Raw genomic sequence first — 11,150 nt, forward strand, 5'->3', positions numbered from 1 at the left:
TTGAACCCTTGACTGTGATTTTTGGTGTTTTTTGTTCTAAATCTGCGAGAACTTTAGGTACCAACCCGCCGGAGGTCCGAAGCTTAGAGAAGTGCCTCTGGATTTCTTGTATCTTGCGGGTCTCAATGTGGTGCCGCTCTTTTTCATTTAGTGGTGATACAGGCAGATGTGTCATGGTCGGAGTCGCCGGGTATCCCTACACCTCATAGGACACGTATGAGATAATGCGGTGATCGTTCCTCTGCAGAATAATGAGATACAGTGTGTAAGAGGACGTCATTGATCTATGGGGGGTCTGATCTCTGGGACCCCCGACAATCCTGGTTTTCCCTGCCCAGCAGCCCACAGCCACTCAGGTGAATGGAGCCAGCTGTATTCCCCTGCACAGCTGTTTAGGGTAGGTGCACATGGACAATGCAGATTTGCAGTACCATCAAAATCGATGAGAGTTTAAAAAATCTCATTCACATGCTGTAAAAAAAAAAAAAAAAAAAAAAAAAAAATCTGTAAATTTACCTGCGGTGTGGATTTTAACCCCTTATTGACCATCAATACATCTTTTTACTGTAGCCCAGTCTAAGTGCTGCACTGGCCTACCGTGCAGCGGAGAGCCGGGCTTGTTCTTTAACTGCCTGGACTGAGTGAATCGCCGATCTGGGTAGTTTAAGCCCTTAGATGCCACGTTCAATAGCAAGAGTCGCAACTAAGCGGTTAGAGAGGGAGCGGACTCTGTTATCCAATCAGCACCCCAAGAATGAGATTGTGAGGCGCTGATGTCTGTGCACGGCAGGCTAGGACCTAATGAAGGCCTCATCCATGGCTGCTATGTATCTCAACACTGACAGAATAATACACTGTATCGCATAAGCAATTGCAATTTATTATAGAAGCGATCCCTTGTGGGAATAGTAAATGGTTAAAAAAAAATAGTTATTAGATAAAAAAAAAAAAATCCAAGTATAAAAAAATACACCTTTTTTCTATTTAAAATAAAATCCCCTCCACATATTTGGCATTTTCGAGTCCATATTGGTCTGCACTACACAATTACCCGTAGAGTGAACGCCGTAAAAATAAAAACTGCCAGAATTGCAGTTTCTTTTGTCTATTCACTACCATAAAAATGAAACAAAAAGTGTTATGTTCCCCGAAATGATACTCATGAAAAGTACAAGTCGTCCCGCAAAAATCGAACCCTCACACAGCTCAGTAGAATGAAAAATATAAAAAGTTATGGGTCTTTGGATGCGATTCTGCAAAAAAAAAAAAAGTTTTAAAGGGCTTTTATTGTGCAAAAATAGTAAAACATAAAAAAATACTAATGTGTTTGGCATCGCTGTAATCGTACTGACGCAGAGAATAAAGTTGTGTTATTTATTAAGAAAACAAACGGCAGAAAATTTGTAATGTAAAAACTTAGTGGCAAGTATTGCTGTTTTTCATAAGAAAGAGTTAGTAAAAGTTAATCAGTAAGTCACATGTACCATTAAAAAACAACTACAACTTGACCCACAAAAAAACAAACCCTCATATGACTATAGAGACTGAAAAATAAAAAAGTTATAGTTCTTGGATGGAGACTATCAAAAAATTGTTTGGTCACCAAATCCCAAAACGGCTCGTCACTAAATCTGCAGCTTGTCAATTTCTGCTGCGGATGTCCACCATGGATTTGACCCTTTGCTATTTATAGGGGGAAATTCTGCACAAATTATGACCCGTGTGGCTGTATTCTAAATGACACTGTGTTATCCCTTTAAATGTGTATGCGTGGAATACCCCTATATCTGTAAAGGAGAAATGCGGGATATTTATCAAGACGGGTGTTATACGATGAGTGAGATGCCCCTAATCTACTACAGGGGACGCCATGATGGTGCAGCAGTGCTTCTCAGGGCGCTCTGCTGCAGATCCATAGACAGTATATGGGATCCGTACTCTGCGAGCTGCCCCTTCGTGGTATCCGCAAAGGTTTAGGTGCCCTTTACTAAATGAGGCGCGTATTCTGGTGGTGTGTGTGCGCGCGCGCCAAGAACTGAAATCTACGCCCGATAGTAAATTGATTGGATGGCGGGAGGCCATGCCCACTTCTGCCAAAGCGGTGAGAGGTGTAAAAAGTCACACATTATAGCACAGATAGGATGTGCTTCATAATTTCCAACTTTTTTTATGCCACTTATGTGGCATAAAACTTTTTATAGATCTGCCACCGTCTGGGGTAATAAATTATTGATGAAAATTGTGTCTCCGACATCCTAATGGGGGGGGGGGGGGGGATTTATCGTTGACCTTGCTGCATTTTTCTAGAACAAAATGGCAGTGAGGTTGAACTTCAACTTTACTCCGCTCCCGAAAAGAGGGGAGCGGAGCCCCACAATGGCGCACAGTGTGCAAATTTTTCATAATAAAATCCTTCCACTTTTCAGTCCTGGAAAGTAGCAGTGGGCGACTACGACACGTGCGCTGCGCAGGAGATACACACCAGTACAGTTCTATTTGCTTTTGAGCATTGATTCCTCATAAATTTCCAACTCTGCTTGCTGTCACCCTATAGAAACATTCTTGTTGTTACGGCCAGGGCAGTGTTGAGAGGCAGATAAAATACATAATAACGCCATTATATCGTGTTGGTTGTACAAGAATATGGAAAAAAGAAAACTCCCACCGTCTCCCATCTACCCCAGTGGCAGGATTCCCATTCAGACCATGTTTGTCAAATGATTCAATGTGGGACGTACGAGTTTAGCCTCATTTTAATGTGTGTATTCAGACACGGAGGCATGCTCTATTTTGTCTGTGCTCACGGATCCAGCAAGTCTATGGGTCTGTGAAAAACGCGGATGGCATCCGTGTTTTTACGGATCATTAAGAAGAGATGCTTCGAAATTTTTTTTTTCAGATGTTCAGTCTCGGTGAATCACGGACAGCAAAAAACGGACGCACGTATGCATCACTGACCACCTGCTCACGGATTTGAGCACGGACGTGTGAATGAGGCTTTTCACTGCAGTTTTTTTATTCTGTTTAATAAGCGAATGGCAGAAGTGAATTGAGTAGGAAAGAGAAGAATTCTCCACTTCTGGCTTTGGCTCAAAAAACAATACTAAAGCAGCATTTAAAAAAAATGCAATCAAACCAATCTGATATGAGCACAGTACAACAGCCCCACCATCAGATAGGAGCTGACTACCATAAAGCACTGTGCCGCAGTCAGCTGACACATGGGCCGTGTGAATCAGTCCTAGGGCTACCTGCACATGGTGCGCATTTGTATGCAGAATATCCGCACCAAAACCACATAGAAGACGGGAAATCCACACTATCAGGCCTCATGCACGCGGCTGTATTGCGTCCCGCAAACGGCGGGTCGGCAATCCACGGCCGCCAGGCTGTGTGCACCCCGCATGCGGACCCATTCACTTGAATGCGGAACGGAAGCACTACAGAGTGCTTCCGTGGTGTTTCTTTCCGTGGTTCCACACCGCAAAAAAAAATTGACATGTCATATTTTTTTTGCGGTGCGGACATACCACAGACCCATTCAAGTTGAATGGGTCCGGCCCGCTGCAACGGACGTTGCCCGTGCATTGGGGACCGCAATTGCGGTCCCTAATGCACGGAACGGCCGCACAACGGCCATGTGCATGAGGCCCTCACCACAGTTTTGGTTGTGGGTTTTCTGTTTATGTTAAAAACCCCATTAAAGTCCATGAGGAAACCACTCTACAGAGTGTCACTTAGAATAGATCCACACGGGTCATAATTTACGCTGGATTTCCCTCTATGCATAGAAAAGGGCCACGTCCATGGTGGACATCCGCAGCATAAATTGGCAAAGCTGCAGATTTAGCGACGATCCTGTTTTGGGCAATTTCTGCACATAAAAACCTCACTCACTTTGCTGGCACTGTAGGAGGGTGTGGTTTTTCTGCATAATCTGCGCTGGTAGCATGGGGAGGGTTACACACTATAGCCCTGATTTATCAAGACTGGGGTGTGCCACTGGAGGAGCAGACCTTAAAAAGGGTTTTCCGAGATTTGACTGTTGACCTGTCCTCTGACACCTGCGACCCCCGCCGATCACCTGTTTGAGAAGGCACCAGGGCTCCTGTGAGTGCTGCAGCCTGCTCACCGAGCACAGCGCCGTACATCATATAGTGGCTGTGCTTGGTATCGCAGCTCAGCCCCATTCACTTCTATGAGGCTATAAAAGCTGAGAGAAGACCACAGCCGTACTGCGAGCTCTGGTGCCTTCTCAAACAGCTGATTGGTGGGGGTCTCCAGTGTCAGACCCCCCCCACGAGGATAATTCATCAGTATTAAAATCTCGGAAAACCCCTTTAAATTCCCCCCCCCCCCTTACTTCAGTTTCTGGCATAAATGATGGTAAAGGTGGCACCCACTTTCTGGAAACTGGCAAGGGCGGTGTAAGAAGACCTACTGAGGGCCCATCTTGTGACTTTTTAATGCCAAAACCATTTTGTAGGGGGATGATAACTTTTCCCCCATGTCCCTGTCCTACCATTTTTCTTTGTGTCCGAGAAAAACGTATCCGAAAATGCCTGACTTGTGCAGCTTGCTTGTTACCTTTTATTATTTTTATTTTTTGTGGCGTTTCTGCCTAAATAAGGTGTCAGACCCCTAGCATTTTTCATGTATTTTTTTTTTTTCTGCAGGGCTTGTGTTTTTCTATTGGAAAGTATGTGTACCCCTTCCTCTTTACAGCAGTATAAATGCCAATAACTCCATTAAATAAGGCAACATACACTGGCACTGCTGGGTGTTTATGGGGTAAAAACACCAGACCCCAGGCATGCTGCAATATAAGAAAAAATAAAAAACTATTGAGCCACAAAGCGTAACAATCAAAAAACATCACTACTAAAACCGGTTTGTCCTGCATTTTGTTTGCCTAAAAACACTGCCCATAGCAACCAATCAGATTCCACCTTTCATTTTATGAAACAGTTCTTAAAAAAATTAAAGATGGAATCTGGTTGCTATGGGCAACTAAACCAGTTTTGATAAATCTCTGCCATTATGCCTGAAAAAAAAAAAAAAAAATTACAAAAATAAAACTTGTGAATCCAGCCTGCGCGCACTCGGAGTATTTTGTGAGCCGACTATGGGGCTGATCCAGTCAGTTTTCCGTGCGGGTGCAATGCGTTTTGATGCGTTTTTCACGCGCGTGATAAAAAACTGAAGGTTTACAAACAACATCTCTTAGCAACCATCAGTGAAAAACGCATCGCATCTGCACTTGCTTCCGGATACAATGCGTTTTTCACTGAAGCCCCATTCACTTCTATGGGGCCAGGGCTGCGTGAAAAACACAGAATATAGAACATCCTGCATTTTTCACACAACTCAGAACTGATGTGTGGAAAAAAGCGCTCATGTACACAGACCCACTGAAATGGATAGGTCGGGATTCAGTGCGTTGCACCCGAGCGGAAAACTCACTTGTGTGAAAGGGGCCTAGGTGGCGGTTAAGACGTGGGCTGGTTCTTAGCGAGGGTCCCTAATGGCTGTCAGGTGCTCGCCGCCCACCCCTTATACGAACAGGAAAAGAACTAAAGGATAAGTCATGCTCAAAGTAAACTACCCAATGCTCATCTGGGGGAGGGGTAGTTGGAAGCCCCCCCCCAATACACATTGGATCAGGCATCCTCAAACTGCGGCCCTCCAGCTGTTGTAAAACTACAACTCCCACAATGCCCGGCTGTATGCTGGGAGTTGTAGTTTTGCAAACAGCTGGAGGGCCACAGTTTGAGGATGCCTGCATTAGATGGTCGAGTGGTTCTACCGAAATTGGCAGGTTCGGCTAGGCTATTTAGAGGGCATGACCATAGTCCAGAAAAGTGATCCTTAAAGGGAACCTGTCACCTGGATTTTGGGTATAGAGCTGAGGACATGGGCTGCTAGATGGCCGCTAGCACATCCGCAATACCCAGTCCCCATAGCTCTGTGTGCTTTTATTGTGTAAAAAAAAAAAGATTTGATACATATGCAAACTAACCTGAGATGAGTCAGAGCTTGAAAATATGACTCTTCTCTGGTCACACAAGTAAGATATGACTCTTTTATGTTAATTTGCATATGTATCAAATCGGTTTATTTCCACAATAAAAGCACACAGAGCTATGGGGACTGGGTATTGCGGATGTGCTAGCCGCCATCTAGCAGCCCATGTCCTCAGATCTATACACAAAATCCCGGTGACAGGTTCCCTTTAACCTATGGCCCTCCAGGTTATGTTGGGAGTTGTAGTTTTGCAAACCACCTGGAGGTCTGCAAATGGAGGATGAAGGCTGCAGAGGGTGGAGCTCTGGCTCGTTGTCTTACTGCATGGTCATCAGCTTCAATCATCGCCGTTAAAGGGGTTGTCCCATTACAACTCCCCCCATCCAGTGTCCGATCATCGGGGGATCGACCGTATGGCAAAAGTCTACAGGAGAGGGGATAAGAGTCTGATTAGCGAGGGTCCAACTGCTAATCATGAGAACAGGAGCCCCATGTTTGAATGGAGAAGTGGACACGCATGCTGCCGCTCCATGTAAGGCTACTTTCACACTCGCGTTTTGGTTTCGGTTTGCGACATCCGTTCAGGGATCTCACAAGCGGTCCAAAACGGATCAGTTTTGCCCTAATGCATTCTGAATGGATAAGGATCCGCTCAGAATGCATCAGTTCAGTCTCCGTTCCGCTCTGGAGGCGGACACCAAAACGCTGCTTGCTGCGGAGGCAAACGTTTTCACTGACACAATAGAAAACGGATCCGTCCTCCGTTGACTTTCAATGGTGTTCAAGACGGATCCGTTTGGCTATGTTACAGATAATACACACGGATCCGTTCTGACGGATCCGCACCAAACACGAGTGTGAAAGTAGCCTAACTCTATGGGGTTGCGGGAGATAGCGGAGTGCCTAGACTCTGTTATCCCGCCAGTCCTATAGAGCAGCGGACAAGTATGTGGGACTGTAGCTCCATTTAGACGGGGGAACACTGCCCAATTTTTGTGACAGGCAGGAGCACCAGCAGTCAGACCCCTCCGATCAGACACATCGGAATCCACAGCAGATTTGGGCCGTGTGAACATAGGCTAACCCGAGCTTGGCACCCAGGCAAATCTGCGGAACCGCAGGACTAACGAGACGAGCGGGAGCCTGGTCCTAGCAAGCGGCTGCGCGAGATGAAATGTGTCCTGAATGAAATCCCAATAAACGACTAAAGCCTCATTCACATGTCAGTGTTTCACGGACGTGTGCTGTACGTGTTCTCCACGGGCAGCACACGTCCCCATTCATTTTAATGTGTGTATTCACACATCAGTGTTTTAGCACCGTCCGCAGGTCCGTGTTTTCAGCACGGATGCATGCTCTATTTTGTCCGTGTTCACGGATCCAGCACACCCATTATAGTCTATGGGTCCGTGAAAACCACAGATGCCATCCATGTTTCACAGATCAGATCAGAAGAGATGCTTTGAAAATTATTTTCCAGCTGTTCAGTGTCTGTGAAACACGGATGCAACACAGACAGCAAAAAACGGACCCAACATGGATCCTTCACGGATGCATCACTGACCACCTGCTCACGGATTTGAGCACGGACATGTGAATGAGGCTTAACTGGTATGAAGCCCCATTAGGCCTGAGGCACATGACTGTATTCATTTTGAGATCCACAAAGTGCAGATTCACAAAACACAGATACCGGTGGTGTGCATGGCGCACTTTCCCGTTCCGCTCCATGGTAAAAATGCCTACTATTGTCCGCAAAATGGGGAACAGGACATGGTCTATCTTTTTCGTGGAACGGGGATGCGGACAGCTCACCGTGTGCTGTACACATTTTTTGTTGCCCCATTGAAATGAATGTGTCCAAATCCAATCTGCAAAAAATGCGGATCTGATGCAGACCAAAAATACGGTTGTGTGAACGGGGCCTTATCTAGTGGGAGCTCTACTGCTTGCATTTATGGAGGCACAATGGCTGGTACTTATATGGGTCTGTTCCCTGGTATTTCTACTAGCGGCTCTAACTACACACAAAGTCTATACACTCCCAATCCCACCACTCAGTTTACATCCCCCCCATATAGTGCCCTCACTCAGTATTCATGCCACCCATATAGTGCCCTCACACAGTATTTATGCCCCCCATATAGTGCCATCACTCAGTATTCATTCCCCCATATAATGCCATCAGTGTTTACTTTACCATAGTTCTCCAAAACAGCATTTATGTCCTCATACGGTAAAACGCTCCTTATAGCGCCCCCACACAGCAGTCATATCCCCCATAGCGCCCCCACACAGCAGTCATATCCCCCATAGCGCCCCCACACAGCGGTCATATCCCCCATAGCGCCCCCACACAGCGGTCATATCCCACACAGCGGTCATATCCCCCATAGTGCCCCCACACAGCGGTCATATCCCCCATAGTGCCCCCACACAGCGGTCATATCCCCCATAGTGCCCCCACACAGCAGTTATATCCCCTATAGCGCCCCCACACAGCAGTCATATCCCCCATAGTGCCCCCACACAGCGGTCATATCCCCTATAGCGCCCCCACACAGCGGTCATATCCCCCATAGTGCCCCCACACAGCAGTTATATCCCCCATAGCGCCCCCACACAGCGGTCATATCCCCCATAGCGCCCCCACACAGCGGTCATATCCCACACAGCGGTCATATCCCCCATAGTGCCCCCACACAGCGGTCATATCCCCCATAGTGCCCCCACACAGCGGTCATATCACCCATAGTGCCCCCACACAGCAGTTATATCCCCTATAGCGCCCCCACACAGCAGTCATATCCCCCATAGTGCCCCCACACAGCGGTCATATCCCCTATAGCGCCCCCACACAGCGGTCATATCCCCCATAGCGCCCCCACACAGCGGTCATATCCCCCATAGCGCCCCCACACAGCGGTCATATCCCCCATAGCGCCCCCACACAGCGGTCATATCCCCCATAGCGCCCCCACACAGCGGTCATATCCCCCATAGTGCCCCCACACAGCGGTCATATCCCCCATAGTGCCCCCACACAGCGGTCATATCCCCCATAGCGCCCCCACACAGCGGTCATATCCCCCATAGTGCCCCCACACAGCAGTTATATCCCCTATAGCAGGGATGGCCATCCTGAGGCTCTCCAGATGTTGCAAAACTACAACTCCCAGCATGCCCAGACTGCCTATAGCTATCAGCCTACAGCTGGGCCTGGTGGGAATTGTAGTTTTACAACAGCTGGAGAGCCACAGGTTGGCCATGCCTGCCCTATAGTGCCCCCACACAGCAGTTACATCCCCTATAGTGCCCCCACACAGCAGTTATATCCCCTATAGTGCCCCCACACAGTAGTTACACCCCCTATAGTGCCCCCACACAGCAGTTATATCCCCTATAGTGCCCCCACACAGCAGTTATATCCCCTATAGTGCCCCCACACACTAGTTACATCCCCTATAGTGCCCCCACACACTAGTTACATCCCCTATAGTGCCCCCACACAGTAGTTACATCCCCTATAGTGCCCCCACACAGTAGTTACATCCCCTATAGTGCCCCCACACAGTAGTTACACCCCCTATAGTGCCCCCACACAGCAGTTATATCCCCTATAGTGCCCCCACACAGCAGTTATATCCCCTATAGTGCCCCCACACAGTAGTTACACCCTCTATAGCGCCCCCACACAGCAGTTATATCCCCTATAGTGCCCCCACACAGCAGTTATATCCCCTATAGTGCCCCCACACAGCAGTTATATCCCCTATAGTGCCCCCACACAGTAGTTATACCCCCTATAGTGCCCCCACACAGCAGTTATATCCCCTATAGTGCCCCCACACAGCAGTTATATCCCCTATAGTGCCCCCACACAGTAGTTATACCCCCTATAGTGCCCCCACACAGCAGTTATATCCCCTATAGCAGGGATGGCCAACCTGCGGCTCTCCAGCTGTTGCAAAACTACAACTCCCAGCATGCAAAGACTGCCTACAGCTATCAGCCTACAGCAGGGCATGGTGGGAATTGTAGTTTTACAACAGCTGGAGAGCCTCAGGTTGGCCAGCCCTGCCCTATAGTGCCCCCACACAGCAGTTACACCCTCTATAGTGCCTCCACACAGTAGTTACACCCCCTATAGTGCCTCCACACAGTAGTTACACCCCCTATAGTGCCCCCACACAGTAGTTACATCCCCTATAGTGCCCCCACACACTAGTTACATCCCCTATTGTGCCCCCACACAGTAGTTACACCCCCTATAGTGCCCCCACACAGTAGTTACATCCCCTATAGTGCCCCCACACACTAGTTACATCCCCTATAGTGCCCCCACACAGTAGTTACACCCCCTATAGTGCCCCCACACAGCAGTTACATCCCCTATAGTGCCCCCACACAGCAGTTATATCCCCTATAGTGCCCCCACACAGCAGTTATATCCCCTATAGTGCCCCCACACAGCAGTTATATCCCCTATAGTGCCCCCACACAGTAGTTACACCCTCTATAGCGCCCCCACACAGCAGTTATATCCCCTATAGTGCCCCCACACAGCAGTTATATCCCCTATAGTGCCCCCACACAGCAGTTATACCCCCTATAGTGCCCCCACACAGTAGTTATACCCCCTATAGTGCCCCCACACAGTAGTTATACCCCCTATAGTGCCCCCACACAGCAGTTATATCCCCTATAGTGCCCCCACACAGCAGTTATACCCCCTATAGTGCCCCCACACAGTAGTTATACCCCCTATAGTGCCCCCACACAGCAGTTATATCCCCTATAGTGCCCCCACACAGCAGTTACACCCTCTATAGTGCCTCCACACAGTAGTTATAGTCTGTACTGTCTATAAAAAAAAAAAAAAAATCAGTAGGCCTCCCCCTGTCCCGTTCCCCCGATGACCGTGTCCCCAGAGGGTAATGCTGAGTGCTCATCTTCCTGCACAGCTGGGGAGCCCCCAGTCGGTGCCCGGTGAAGCAGAGACTGACATCACAGTCTGCCCTCAGTGCCATGGGCTATGGCGCTAGGTAGTGACGTCACCACGCTGAGCCGCCCTCGCGGCGGGCAGTTACGTCGGGGCGGGGCTTCCGGACGCGTCGTCTTTAGTG

This window comes from Bufo bufo, chromosome 4 (genome assembly GCF_905171765.1).
Source record: "Bufo bufo chromosome 4, aBufBuf1.1, whole genome shotgun sequence".
Taxonomy (NCBI): domain Eukaryota; kingdom Metazoa; phylum Chordata; class Amphibia; order Anura; family Bufonidae; genus Bufo; species Bufo bufo.